At 51.5% G+C, this 15,576-nt stretch overlaps 1 protein-coding gene across 2 annotated transcripts in view; it reads right to left on the reverse strand.

Moving 5' to 3' along the window:
- Nucleotides 1-15,489, reverse strand: part of NFE2L1 (NFE2 like bZIP transcription factor 1) — a 31,277-nt gene extending 15,788 nt beyond the window's left edge. Inside the window, exon 1 of one of the 2 annotated variants that reach the window (XM_054014551.1) lies at nucleotides 15,199-15,489. The gene's annotated coding sequence lies outside the window, so the exon portion shown is untranslated. Of the gene's footprint in view, nucleotides 1-2,618; nucleotides 2,719-15,198 lie in introns of those variants that run through there. The other variant, XM_054014550.1, reaches the window with a different exon arrangement.
- Between the last annotated feature and the right edge of the window lie 87 nt (nucleotides 15,490-15,576).

A 15,576-nucleotide genomic window follows, 5' to 3' on the forward strand; every position in this document is an offset into this window, starting at 1 on the left:
GATGCTTCTATTCCACAATGTGACCTTCCTGGGCAATTCACCACACAGCAAGTGTCCCAGCTGAGGAGAGTGCAGCCCCCAATTTTGTAGCAAAATGTACCCCCACCATCTGTCCCTTCAAACACCTGTTCCAGTTCAATGTATTTTGAGGCTGTCAAAGGGTACACCCCTATTTTTCTCCTCCACCCAGCATCTCTGGGTTGTTGGTTTTTTTATAGATTTCAAAGGTTGCCAGGTGTGGACTCATCATCACCTGAGGATTGTTAGTTGATGGATATCTTTTCTCAACTCCCAACATGGGCAGGAGTGGGAGGAGTGTTTAAATTAACCTCTAATCCCAAAATCTCAGCTGTCCCTTCTGCAACCACATAACCCATCAGGGCAAAACAAGCACAATTTCAATTCTCCACCTCATTTGTTACAAGCAAACATATAATTAGGTTTGGCAGAATTCTTCTTTTACAATTTCAACAGATAAAATTGATATTATTTCTTTTAGCATTTTTTCAATTTTTATCAATTTAAATTTTCACAGTTGGGGGAAATTATGAGGAGGGCCAGACAATTATTTAGTGATAGCAGATATTGAGATTTGAGATTCAAAAAGTTAACACTTTATAACCGTTAAAATCCAAATTGTCAACACCACATGTAAAAATATACAGAGTAAATAACCTTAAATCTAACTAACAAATTCTCAAGCATTGTCTAAGTGTTGATTATCATCGATCAAAATATTTTCTTGTCAGTTTGTGTATACAGTAAAATCTATATTTACTGCATTCACCGACAAAACCCTAATTCTTCCAAGCCTACATATAATTACAGCCCAATTTTTCTGATTTATCAACTCACTCACATGTCAGATCTCACTTAATTAATCCAGTAGCCAAAACATTGCCTTTTGTACTGGAAAACTTTTGATTTCAGTCACTCAGAAACTGAAAGTAACAGGGCGCCCCTCCCCACCAGGTTTCAGTTTCCTTGTGACCCTTTAATCCCAGCATCTAGGTCACCATGCTTTTCTGGGCTTTTCAGTCCCTCGAATAACAATTTCATCCTCCTAAATCTTCCCAAAAACGCACCGCACCCTCATGGCACATGGGAGAGCATCAGGAACTCCACCAGTGCTGAACACTAAAGTAAAATTCATGAGACTATAGTATAGGGTTTCCCATCGCTTATTTAAATAGCATCATGGGGTGCAGGTTACTCAAAGCCACATGTTACTTAAGTCGCTTCAGTCCCCAGCCATTCAAAAAACCCTCACTCCTTAACAAATTCCCCCCCCCTGTCTTCCTACACCCCTTTATCTCCTACAATTCTCTAATTCACTGACCCCCATTTCTGATCCCACGGAAAAGACAACCCCTGCCCCCCAACCCACCAGGGGAACACACTCCTCTCGCGCTTCCCATTAGAACTGCCCCATAACACTACTTAGGGGCCTCCTAATGCCCGCCCCAAACCTTTTACCCCATATTTCAGAGGGAACGTTCAGCGCCCCCACATGTACCAGAGGGGGGGAATCTCCCTATAGCCGCCCCCCCAGTTCTGGTCTCCCCTTATCCCCCGACTGCCCCATAGATACACACACACCCACACATACACCGCCTACCCCTCTTCATATTACCCCCAGCTACCCCACTACCCCCCCAGCAGCCCCTTACCCTATTCCCCCTTCAGCCTCACCCTAAACTTACCCCTGCCTCCCCCCCGCCCCACTCCACTCTGCCCCCTCCCCTTTCCCCTCTCTCCCCACACCCACTTCCCCTCCCCCCTTCCGCGCCCCCCTCCCCACACTCCACTTCCCCTCCCCCCTTCCGCGCCCCCCTCCCCACACTCCACTTCCCCTCCCCCCTTCCGCGCCCCCCTCCCCACACTCCACTTCCCCTCCCCCCTTCCGCGCCCCCCTCCCCACACTCCACATCCCCTCCCCCCTTCTGCGCCCCCCTCCCCACTCCCGCTTCCCCTCCCCCGTTCCGCGCCCCCCTCCCCACACTCCACATCCCCTCCCCCCTTCTGCGCCCCCCTCCCCACTCCCGCTTCCCCTCCCCCCTTCCGCACCCCCCTCCCCACACTCCACATCCCCTCCCCCCTTCCGCGCCCCCCTCCCCACACTCCACATCCCCTCCCCCCTTCCGCGCCCCCCTCCCCACTCCCGCTTCCCCTCCCCCCTTCCGCACCCCCCTCCCCACACTCCACATCCCCTCCCCCCTTCCGCGCCCCCCTCCCCACACTCCACATCCCCTCCCCCCTTCCGCGCCCCCCTCCCCACACTCCACATCCCCTCCCCCCTTCCGCGCCCCCCTCCCCACACTCCACATCCCCTCCCCCCTTCCGCGCCCCCCTCCCCACACTCCACATCCCCTCCCCCCTTCCGCGCCCCCCTCCCCACACTCCACTTCCCCTCCCCCCTTCCGCGCCCCCCTCCCCACACTCCACATCCCCTCCCCCCTTCTGCGCCCCCCTCCCCACTCCCGCTTCCCCTCCCCCCTTCCGCGCCCCCCTCCCCACATCCCCTCCCCCCTTCTGCGCCCCCCTCCCCACACTCCCGCTTCCTCCCCCCTTCTGCGCCCCCCTCCCCACGCCCCCCGGCCCGGCCCGCTCGCCGGTACCCGATCTCCGCGCTCCTCAGCCGCGACCCTCCCGGCCCCACAGGCAGGCACCGCCGGCCGGCCAGGCCCACTCTCAGCAGCACCAACAGCCGCTTCCCTGCCCCCGCGGGCTTGAGCCCGCCCACGCGCGGCATCCCCTCCAATCCGCCACCGAAGGGAGGGGGATTGACAAGGCGGTTGTCAAATCCCCGGGCGAGCAGTTACATCCGCCCTCACAGCCCGGGGAGTGGCAGCTAAAGCACCCAATCGGAGATCGGCCAGTTGATGTTGTGCCCGCCCCCGCCCTCTCCCCAAACCGCTTCAGTGACGGAGCGCGGGGCCAATGAGCCAAAGAACAACTGCGCCCGCCTACCCTCGCGTCAGATTGAGTGACAAAAAGGCAGACCAACCGTATCGGGCAACCTAGGCCGATCGACAGCATTTCTCACCAATCCTCAGCCGCGAGATACACCCGCCCACCGAACGGCTTGAATAACAGCATCACTGACCAATCACCTCGTGCGAATCCACTACCACCCCCTTTGCCCCCATGCTGTTGCCATGGCGAGTGAGTGCCCCGGCCTCTAGGCTAGGCCTGGAGAGAATCTAGGCTCGACCCGGCCACGTGAAACCATTACCTCGCTCCCAAGCTCTCACTAGGCCTTGCAGATCCTCCTGTCACCCCTCACGGGACGCCATGTTGTAACGCTCACATGACACTATTCCTCAATGCCACTGAGGGGCCTGGAAACCACCTAAAAACTGCTGCCTGCCATCCTGGGTGGGGGCCTTGAAACTGCAAAATGCCATCCCGGGGGCCTCGAAACCACACATTGTAATCCCCGGGGGCCTAGAAACCATCCACTGCCATCCCGGGGGCCTCGAAACCACACATTGTAATCCCCGGGGGCCTAGAAACCATCCACTGCCATCCCGGGAGCCTTGAAACCACACATTGTAATCCCCGGGGGCCTAGAAACCATCCACTGCCATCCCGGGAGCCTTGAAATCACACATTGTAATCCCCGGGGGCCTAGAAACTATCCACTGCCCTCCCGGGAGCCTTGAAACCACATATTGTAATCCCCGGGGGCCTAGAAACTATCCACTGCCCTCCCGGGAGCCTCGAAACCACACATTGTAATCCCCGGGGGCCTAGAAACTATCCACTGCCCTCCCGGGAGCCTTGAAACCACACATTGTAATCCCCGGGAGCCTTGAAACCACATATTGTAATCCCCGGGGGCCTAGAAACCATCCACTCCCATCGCATGGGCCTCGAAACCACCCGCTGCCAACCCGAGGGCCTCGAAACTGCCTGCTGCAATCGCAGGGGCCTTGAAACCGTCCGCTGCAATCGCGTGGGCCTCGAAACTGCCCGCTGCCCACCTGGGGGCCTTAGAACTGCCTTTAAGCTGCCCATTGTCATTTTGGGGGCCTCAAAACCATCTCTCCCTGGACCTTTGCATCATAAACCTGTTTATCCACAAGCAGTGAAAAGCTCATGTCAAACACACACAGTAATGGGGTCCCCCAGCCTCCTGGAGCTACCTACCTCTCTCTGGGAACTGCCCTTCGGTACCAATACACTCTCCACACTGGTTTTCTAGCAGGGGAAAGACAAAACCAGGTGCGAGATCCAAGATGCCTGTTGCATGGACACATTGCACCACCCAAGAGGCTGAATTCCAGTAAAAACTTTGCCTCCAAAAATCCCTTACCCCAAAATCCTCCTGTGGAAGGCTACAGAGTAACCAACTGGCGCAGGAAATGCTGATGATCTTGGAGACCCTGGCTCCAGCAGAACAACTCTTTCCAGGAACGAACCTCGAACAAGAACACTGGCATGCTCTAAACCGAGCGAGAGATGGGATGGCAAAGGCTGGAGACTATATGACAAGTGGAAGTGGAGGAATGACCCCAAATGGGAATGTGGAGACCCTAGGCAAATATTTTAAGGCTGCCTGGTGCAGTGTCCTCTGTCAACATCCTGTACTCTCAAGGAATTATTTGAGACAAGTGATCACTCCAGGTCTTGGATGTGGTTTTGCAGCAATAAGCTATGGTGATGATCCTTTCTATTATGAAGCAGGCATAAGATCTCCCCAACCCCACTACAAGGGCTGGAAATGGCCCTGCCCGGCACCACCAAGAAGCCTCTCATTCTCTCCCTGCCCCAGGGAGGGTCAGATTAGGGCATTAGCACCACACAGGGCCCTACAAAACCTTAATCCCTCTCTGGCATTAGGTGCTATAGGTCAATGCCTAAGGCTCAGCTCCTGGACTCACATGAATACACCAGAATCTCAGCTTTCATATAAAAAAAAAAAAGAAGAAGAAGTTGTTTCTAGCCCTCAGGAGTGCAAAGAAAAGCTTTAAACAACAGCTCAGAGGTGTGAACTGACTCTTTCGTCTTCACTCTGAAACTTACTGCTATCCCCAAGGCCATGGCATGGGGCCTGCCTGGGGGCCCAGCTTGTCTTAATCTGGCCCTTTCCAAAATGCTATTTATAAAGCGGCCAGAATCCACCAGAACATCGCCCACACTGGCGTCTTTGTGTCAAAACGTGTCCTTATCAAATGCAGCTGCGGGGCACCCAAGCACCCAATGCCACATCAAAACGCCAACGGCCCAAACCATCGCTGCCACGTGACATAGCTTTGCTGCGTCAAGATGCCGTTCCCTCACGCTCCGGTGACGCTTTGCTAACACCAAACAGGGACGCTACGCTGCTTCTCAGTGGTGATTTGATGCTGCATCTCAGTGATCTTTCAAGGTGCTGTTGCCTCAAAATCTTATTATACTGCGTCATGGTGGACCCTCCTGTGGCTGCTGTCCACAGTAGGAACGACTCTTTGCGCTCACGTAGCATCTTCATCTTCAAAGGCCTTTACAAATGTTTATAAGGGAAGCTTCACTTCCCAGTGGGTAGGATAATATTTTGTGATGAATATGCTGATCAGCAATAGGTCAGCAGAGGACAGCGTGAACCTCTTTTTGTCCCAGTCAGGAGGAACACACGTCACCAGGCGATTCCGTGGTAATTGGAGAGGAGTGGGCCATACAGGCAGGGCGTCAGGTAGGATTGCAGTAGTTGGAGTACTACAAAAGGCCCATCAGGTGATAGAGCAGACGTACCAACAGCACTTGCTTAGGAGTGTCACCAGGGATTGATGTACCATGACACCCCAAGACAGGGTAACAGTTACAATACTATGCACAAAGCAACTAAAAATGGTCTGGAACTTAAACCTCACACTGTTTGAAAATGTTTTACCTAATATTCTTGCAAGTCTCATGTGAGACAGCTAGAAGGGAAGGATTAGATAAAATCTTTTTCCAGTGTGTTTATTTTAAGTAGTTGGCGTCTAGTCAATTTCACAGTTTCTTCCTCCCCCTCTGCTGCCCCCTCCCCCCAATCAGTTTCCTGTGTTGTGTCTATGGGTCACAGTAACAGGAGAGAAAAAACGCCTTGTAAAAGGGAGGGAAGTGTGATGTAAAAATTAGCTAAGGGATCAGAGGCAGATGTAGGGCCAAAAATACTTTTAATGGGCTGGTTTCTAAGTTGACCACGTCCCTTTAATTGAAGCACAAGCCAGTGGTTTGATTTTGAGCAAGGGCTGGTTTTGGATGCTTCTAGGATCAATGAGCTCCCCATCCAATGGGGCTGTGACGGCAAGGCTGAATAAGCCATCAGTCTCAGGTACCATTGACAGTCAACTCCAGGAAACTGCACAGAACTACTGTAACCATCTCTCTGTGTGGGGCTCCATATCTTATCATACAATATCAAGGTTGGAAGGGATCTCAGGAGGTATCTAGTCCAACCCCCTGCTCAAAGCAGGACCAATCTTCCGACAGAGTTTTGCCCCAAATCTCTAAATGGCCGTCACAAGGACTAAACTCACAATCCTGGGTTTAGCAGGCCAATGCTCAAACCACTGAGCTATCCCCCCACATCTTCCTCACCAACAGCCAGCACTGAACTGGAAACCAGCCAGAAAGGGCTGTCACTGCCTTTTGTAAACTAGGGAAAAGAACGTCATAAAAGGACGTCTCCTTCTAAATATCCAAAGCGTCATCACAGAAAAACCAATCTTTCTCTGCTTCTCCAAAGGAGGCACAATCTATATTTCAGCACAGACACAACTGCCTCTCAAACAGCAGATGGTCCATAAAGTAAATCAGACACACTAGTGAACGGGGATGAGTGGAAAATACACCTAGAATCCTAATCTGACCCACTCTAGAAACTTTGCATTCAAAGATCTCCAAGCATTTTATGGACATCATGGAACTGCACCTCAAACTCCCGTGGGAGGTTGGTAAGTGTCATTATCCCAAATAATGGCTGCTTAGATCGCAAGGAAATACACAGCCTAAAAATATTATATTGTGAGTAGATTAAATGCTCTCAACCTTCCAGACTACTGTACCCCTTTCAGGAGTCTGATTTCCTTGCGTACCCCCAAGTTTCACCTGACTTAAAAATTTCTTGCTTACAAAATCAGACATAAAAATACAAAAGTGTCAGAGCACACTAGTACTGAAAAATTGCTGACTTTCTTGTTTTACCATAAAGCAGAATAAACAAGTCATTGTCTATATGAAAAATTTAGTTTGTACTGACTTCGCTAGTGTTTTTTATGTAGGCTGTTGTAAAACTATGCAAATATCTAGGTGAGCTGATGTACTCTGCATACTTCCAGGGGTTCGTGTACCTCTGGTTGAGAACCACTGGGTTAAGAGATTTACCCAAGGTCCCACAGCGAGTCAGTGGCGGAGCTGGAAATAGAACTAAGGAATCTTGTCTGCCAGCTCTATGCTTTAACCACTGACCCATGATTCCTCATCTCGGGGACTAATCACTGATTTCTAAGGTCCTTAATCTAGTGCCAAGGTATTTGTCTGACCATTTTTTGTCCTACACCTTTGCTTACTTTATTGAGTTTCGGACAGTTTTAGACCAGGCACAGAGCAGTCTCCCTTAATTCTAGGGCCTTGTCTATGGAATGTTCTGCTTTAGTATGTTGGTCAGAAACCCACTGCAGCAGTTTTCAGATCTCTCTGTACGTCCTTCATGTTCTTAGGATGAACCATGGAATGCTGTTCCTCTGTAGATCTCAAAGCACTTCACAGAGCATAGCAGTATTGCTCTCCAGTCTGCATTTGGGGAAACAGAGAGGGGGAAAGTGACTCGCTCAAGGTCATCCAGGAGTAGGGTGACCAGAGAGCAAGTGTGAAAAAAATCGGGACTGGGGTGGGGGTAATAGGCACCTATATGAGACAAAACCCCGACTATTGGGACTGTCCCTATAAAATTGGCACATCTGCTCACCCTATCCAACGGGCCAGTGACTGAGCTGGGACGAGAAGCCAGGTCTCCTAAGCTTCAGCCTATTGCTCGGTCCACTGGGTCCCTAATGCCTTTAACGTCTCCTCTTTCCATCTGCCCCTCTCTGCATGGCAAGGGAGTTTAGCGCACAGAAAGTCTGTGTATCAGTGACCCCAGTTTGGTTAGTAACCATTGGATTATTCCATGAACAGCACCCAGAAGCCTTTCCGGTGATGGATATCCTATAAGTTATTTAAATAAACAAGCAAAAATGGGCATTAGTGTCACAAATCATCACATCCCAGCAGGTTATTTGTCTTTCCCAACTCATCCATGTTACGAGGGCTGGTCTTCCTGCCCAAATCAATGATGGCTACTACCAACCAGCCTTGCCATGAAGTGGTGGGTGCTGCTGGCTGGCTCGGCCCAGCTCCATGCCATGCCACCACAAGGACAGCGACCCTACAGGGTCAGCCCCGTGGGTAGGCATGTTCCCAGTGAATCCCCACATTTGTTTAGCGCCAATGATCTTCTTCGATCCGCAGAACAGGGCACAGGATGGGCCGTGTCAGGCAAGGTTCCCTCCTGCCGCCCCTCTGGGAAGGAGTCAGCCCTTGGCTTCTCTGGCCAGGCCACCAGCAGAGATGCCACTTGTGGAAATGTTTTTTTTCCTGAGGCGGACATCTGGAAGCTGGGCTCAGCCCACCAACTGACTGCATGTAGTTCACAGCGAGGCGCTGCCAGCCTCGGCTGGATTTGAACTGGGGAGGGAAAGGGTCTTCACCCTGCTCCCCCGAACCATGTGTGAAGTAGGATGATCGGCTCCCAGGGGAGGTTGTGGAATCCCCGTCATTGGATTAGGGGTACTTGGTCCTGCCTCATGGCGGGGGCTAGGACCTCTTGAGGTCCCTTCCAGCCCTACATTTCTGTGACTATTAAGCTTGCCTCCCTCGGTAGTAGGGCTGTGGAAAATGGCCCTCAACCAGAATGGGAAGGATCACAGAGATTCATAAATTCTTAGGCTGTAAAGAATCACTGTGATTATCCGGTCTGCCCCCCTGAATTACACAGGCCATAGGACTTCCCTGAATTAATTCCTGCTCCAGGTCCAATAGCTGTGGTAGATCAAGAGCATCTCTTTTAGAAAAGCATCCAATCTGTTTCACTCCAAGTTCCACCCGCCCTTTAAGATGGAACTTTCCCAGCAATTGTCTGAAGCCGGGTGGCTAACTGAGGGCGGATCCATCAGGAAGCTAAGGCATTTAGCAGTGCCACCCAACTGATTGCTATTTATACAACACCATAGCTGCACGGAAAACAGCTGCCTAAAACAGACACCCTCAGCCCCTGCCCCAGGGAGCTTACAGCCTGGCAGACAAATAGGATGTCTGAGGCAACAGTGGAGGGCAGGCATAGGAGGAGGCAAAGGCAGTGCTGTATAACTCTGAAGCCTGATGAGGTTGGGTTATGTTGAAAGGTGAGAATGGCTGGTGAGGCCTTGATTTAAAAGGCAATCACAAACCTAGGTAAAGTCAATGGATGGGCCAAACACACTTGTTCAGCTTCAACTGAAGGTGCAATCAAGCCCCTTTATATAGGAAACAACAACAGCAATTATCAATGGAGGGACTGCCCAAGGCACATGGCAGGCACATGGGTTTCCCTGGCTGTAAATGCAGGGGCTAAGAGATTGGTTTTGCAGCTGCCTTTTGTGTGAGTTAGAGGCTGAAAGCCTGGAGAAACATTTGTGAGTATGACCCTGAGAGCGAGAGAAGGAGGTTTTTGGGGTACAGAGCTCACTGGAGAGGCAGACTTGGTGATTTCTGAGCAAGGAACCTGCTTTCTGTCATCTCTGCTGTCTACAGGTGAACAGGACTTTGGGTGCATGGTATACAAGCCCGAGCAACGAGGACAAAGCTGACACAGGTGGGCCATGGAGCACGTACATAAGCCTACATAAGCCGGCTAATTCCGGAAGGTTAGATGTAAACTCCTGCTAGACTGTTAGGAGCAGAAGGTGGAAGATGGATTTCCCCTAGACTAGCAATCAGGTCTCTGATTTCACGTGCAGCCTCAGTGTCAGGATAATTAGGGTGTCAACCCCACTGGGGTGAACCACATTTACAAAGAGGAAAGGAAACAAAACTTCTCTCCAGCAAGCCAGTCCCCGGAGCAGCAAAGCAACTGTGACCGCATGGAATTCAATTCTCCCCGCAGCGTAGAGAGTCCTACATAGAAAGGAAGTGCAGAAGAGGGGGTGTTGATGCAATCCGATCTAGTTGTCCCTGAATGGATTTATTTTTAGTTTCGTTTCTGAGCTATTTGAAGGGAGTTGCTAATGTCCAAGTCATGTGATGATCGATTAACCGCCGTGACTGCTCCCCGCATTGGTCTGCACTCTTCAGAGTTAATCTGATTTGGGGACACTAAGCAGCCAAGAAAGGAATTCTATGCCCCGGATCCTGGAATCCAAGCCGTGCAGCTGGAATCCTAGCGCCCACACACAGGCCCCATGAAATCAATGGCCGGGGGCCTGCCCACACAGATCAGCTGGCAGGATCGGGACAGAGCGCTACAATGATTATTATTTGTAATACCATAGCAGCTAGTCCTGGATCAGGGCCTCACTGCGCTAGGCGCTGTACAAACACAGACCGTAAAGACGGTGCCTGCCCCCAAGAGCTGACAATCGAAGCATCCGTGATACTGCCCAGTCGGGTTTATTTGAACCTCAAGTATCAGAGAACCTTGTTTGGGGGGAGGGATAGCCCAGTGGTTTGAGCATTGGCCTGCTAAACCCAGGGTTGTGAGTTTCAATCGTTGAGGGGGCCACTTAAGAATCTGGGGCAAAAATCAGTACTTGGTCCTGCTAGTAAAGGCAGGGGGCCGGACTCAATGTCCCTTCCAGTTCTATGAGATATAGGTATATCTCCATATTTTATTTATTTGTTTATCCAAAATATGACCATGGCCCACGATACTCACCAATTGCCCTGAATAGTCTCAATTCCTTGCACCCTCCTCTGTCCAGATAAATTCAGTTTTCCCCATGCCAATCAGACAGTTGAGGTTTGGCTGCAAATCATATAATTTATGCCTTTCCCTATTGCCTTGCTCCGGTATCATTTACTATATTATCTAGAGAGGGCTTTGCTGGACTGGTCTAAACGGCCTAATGACACCTCTAAACGTGGGACTGGACTAATGAATTTAGTGAGGGGGGGATGCCATCCGTTCAAATTCAGTCCGGATCAGTTGAGACTAAAAGTCATTATTACCTGCTGACAGCTGTTCAGTGGAATGAGTTTGGTGGGTCTCAACTCTTAGTCAATTTCCAATTAATAAGTGTCCCTCCATCACAAGACCCTGTCTCAGAATGGACACGAATTGGCCTTTTCTTAGCAGTCTCAAGAGAGAGAAAGAGACCTTCGGCCCCTATAGCTGTTTATACATCACCTCTCACCAACGCTTACATTCACCAGGATATTTTTTGAAGGCTTCTGCTCTCCATCCTCTTTTCGTGCACAAACGCCTTCATCTCCTGCACTGAGGTGCACGCCGGGTTTAAGGCCTAGGCCTTTTCCCACTGACATCAAGAGCAAAACTCCCCTGGACTTCAATAGGGCTGAAGCGAGCCCTTGCTAATTGATGCATCCCTCGCATTTTGCTTGGGGGATGGAAAGAGACAGCCAGCCTTCTTCAGAAGCAGCATGTGGCAGCCGGGAGTGAAAAGGTCACAGCATGCTACAGGAAACTGAAATCCCCACAAACTGGCTGCGTGGAGGGACAGCACAGCTTGGGTGCGAAGCCCTTAATAATAACAACCATACTTAGACACTTCTATAGCATGTTGTGGCCCCAAGTCTGTGCTGTCCCTCCACGCAGCCCGATGGGTCAGTGCAGCTCCTGGCGTAAGTAAGAACAGCGCCGGGACTGCTCTAATTCACAGTATCTGCCCCTCTGCCAGAGCACAGAGCGCGCCTCGACTTCCCCTGCTGTGCCCAGCACGCTCCCTTTGCAGTCTCTGGCACTAGGAGGGATGGAAGGCCGAGGGAGGCCTGCCTGTGCAACCCTCGGCTCATCTCGGCGCGAGGTAGAACTTTCCCAGGGGCTGGTCCAAGACTATCTCACACCTCCCCACTTTCTGTTCCAGGGACAAGGTGCATTTCTTTGACCCGCCTTCTCTAGCATGAACCCAGAGCTATGTGTCTATTTTCCAAACAAAACAAAACCCAGCCACACTATGACACTCCACTGCACATGCTTCTGCCCCTGGGAAGAGGCAGGGAGAGGAAAGGCCACGATGCTAAATGAAGTAACTGGAAGGCGCTTGGATACTACAGTGATGAGCAATAGAAGAACCTCTATAGCACAGGACAGAACGGAATAGACCAAAAGCGTAGTTCCTCGGGAGGGGTGAAGTGATGTCGTTTATTGCTGGTGGCTTGTCCCCTTTGTTCAAGCTCAGCGCTGAATGCAGTAGTGTTTTTTAAAGTGAATCAACCCATCCCCAGCACGCGCGCGCACACAGACGGACACACACAGGTTAAAACCTTTCCATTGTCCTTTTTAACCCTTCAAGTCTGGAGTCCCCCGCACTGCAATATTTCCCAACCTTTCCCTCAACATCTCCCATCCGTTTCCAAACAGATCCAGACAACTGGACCCTCTACGTCTGACATCAGTATTTTTAGCAAGTTCATTAGGCCTCACGACAATGGAGGAGCTGCCCTGGGTTTGACTAAAACAGCTCCAAAGACACGGCGCCAGATTCAGATCATGCATAAGCAAGCCCAGGACCATTGACTTCCATGGAGCTTGTACTCATTTACCCAAACTGAACTTGGCCCAATACATTCCAGTGTTACGGGGCTTAAAGATGCTTTTCTGCATCTGACTATGAAAGGGGCTAGTATAAGTATAACCTACCGGTTCAGTGGCCTACATACGAGGATAAGAGCCTACTGTTGCTGCCAATTAATGGCTTTACTCCTTTAGCTCAAGTGGCAGAAGTCTGTGCCTTTATTCCAGAGGGTCTTGCGTTCAATCCCCAGGGATGACCCATGTGGCGGCTGGGAAGTCATTGCAGCGGGTGACTCATACCCAAAGACAGACTTGGGTACACAGTGTAGGTTGCCCTGAAAGTCACGATGTGACAAGGACAGCGATCAATTGTTCTCCATGCCCCAGCGAGGATACGACAAGAAGGGATCGGCTTGATTTGCAGCAAGGGAGATTTAGGTTAAATATTAAGAAACACTTTCTAGCTCCCAGGGGAGTGAAGCTCTGGACTAGGCTTCCAAGGGAGGTTGTAAAATCCCCATCACTGGTGGGTTTTAAGAACAGGTTGGACAGACACCTGTCAGGGATGGCATAGGGAGGGATAGCTCAGTGGTTTGAGTATTGGCCTGCTAAACCCAGGGTTGTGAACTCAATCCTTGAGGGGACCATTTGAGGCAAAAAATCTGTCCGGGGATTCGTCCTGCTTTGAGCAGGGAGTGGGACTAGATGACCTCCTGAGGTCCCTTCCAACCCTGATATTCTGTGATTTAAGCCTGTGGGTAGATGGGTTAGATGTCGTCTTCAGATTCCTTCCAGCCCAACATTTCTATGAGTCTAGGTACAAAAGAATGGTACTAATCACTGTGAGATATAAAAGGAAAAGTTACTGAAGGGGAGGAAAGAGCTTTTCCTCCGCAGAGAAGACTCATGGCTGGGCATTTTCTAAAGATGGGGGTGAATCCTACAGTCCTCGCTCGGGCAGAACTCCCAGCCAGCAGTGGGAGTGAAGCCTCAGCAAAAGTCTGCAGGCTTCGTCTCTCGTGGGGGCACAGGCATTCTTGGAAATTCACTATAACAGCTTCGAAAGTTCAATGCTGAAAGGTGAAAATACGGGCCACAGCCAAGGCCGGATTTGCAAAAGAGCCCATCACCCAGTCCTCAGGGCCAGGTTTTTAACGGCCCCCTACTCTGACCCTCAGCACCCAACATGCTGGGAACTATAGAAGATCTGTCCCCCTGTCACCAGTGCAGGAGTCTGTCTCCTTCTATCTCATCACTTGCCTGCAAGCCCAAAGGTGACAGCAAACAAGGAAGTAAAACAGGTGGCATTTCTGGGAGTCATTGAGAAATCTAAGCAAGCAACCCTGTTACACCATTTCAGCAGCGTCGGGGATGAGTAATGAGACTTGAATTACCTAATGTCAAAAGAGAGAGCGTGGTGTGCAGGGGGGTGCGTGGTGTGCGGCTGAATAGCCGGGTACAGCCTGAGAGCACAGAGGTGTGTGTCTTAGAGGGGGGCCCAGAGAAGGAGAGAATTGGTGGGGTTACAGGACTGCGTCCTCTGGAATATTCCACTGTAATATTTGATGGTCGATGGCAGGACAACGGGTGCCGTCGAGAACCGACAATGCTGCTGCTTCTGATCTTCTAATTCCCCTTTCAGATGTTCACCCACCTACTCGGCCCAGCCCGCCAACCTGCTCCACAGGAATCAGAGCTACTTCCGGAGGCACGTGCAACGCGTGCCACCCCATAGAGACTTCGCTCCCCAGACCCTCAGAATGCAGGAAGGAGGGAGAGAAACAGACGCTTCCCCGTGGAGCTATTCCAGAAAAGCCGTGATCGCTCCTGTCCCATCTGACCCCTGATGACAAGTGCCCTCCACCCAAAAGGCAGCACTCAGATATTGGGTGATTAGAGAGATCACCTTCACCAGTCACTAATCCTTCTGATCACCCCCACTTAAGTTCCCATCACCCGAAGCCCCAGCTCAGAGTGTATTATGGACGCCTGCCTGAGACGTCACACAACTGAGCACGCAGAACCCCATAACACCTTGATGCAGTCCCCATGCCTCTCCAGCCAGGCTGATCCTTGCTCCTCACGCTATTAGCTCCCATTTCTCACTCATTCACTTACAAGCCATTTTCTCTCCTGTGCCAATCCCAGCCTGTTCCTGGGCCCGGCTGGGAGTATACACAGACACACCCACCCAATCTCTCTTTCTCCCCATGCTCTGCCCCGGATTCTTCTTGCTACCATGGTCCCCTCCACAGGTGACACAGAGGTCCCCTGAGTTTGAGCCGCCGGACCCAAGGAATCAGGTTAGCCGGGAGCTCTTCCACAGTGGAGCTAGAATCCTTATCTTCCCACGCCTGCTGTGAAGAGCCCCCATGTAGACACACCTCTGGGCCATCTGCCAGACCTTCACCTTCCGCCTGCCCACAACCCCAGGAGACACATACATAACTACATGGACTCACCTGAACCACCAGATCCTCCCATCTTCCCTGATATTTTTGGTGGGGGGACACAGCTCTCCAGATCACCCACATGGCTGCAGGCTGCCGTGGGGTCCCCCCAGATCCTTCCTATTATTGCAGGGTGCAGGGGGAAGCCCATTGAGGGAATACCCCCCCCCCATTGCTGACTGCAGAGGAGACAGCTTAATGTGTTGGGGGGGGGGAAATCACCCTAGGTCCCTCCATTATTTCTGAGTGTGGTGGGTGCGGGGGAGGCGCCTGATTTTAGCTACGAGCCCCCCTCATTATTGCAAGGCTGGTGGGGTGGGGGCAGGCTCTCGACTATTGCGGGAGGAGGGATCCCAGTTGGGGGGGGACCCCGATTCCCCCGCCCCCCCG

This window comes from Malaclemys terrapin, chromosome 25 (assembly GCF_027887155.1).
Source record: "Malaclemys terrapin pileata isolate rMalTer1 chromosome 25, rMalTer1.hap1, whole genome shotgun sequence".
Taxonomy (NCBI): Eukaryota; Metazoa; Chordata; order Testudines; family Emydidae; genus Malaclemys; species Malaclemys terrapin.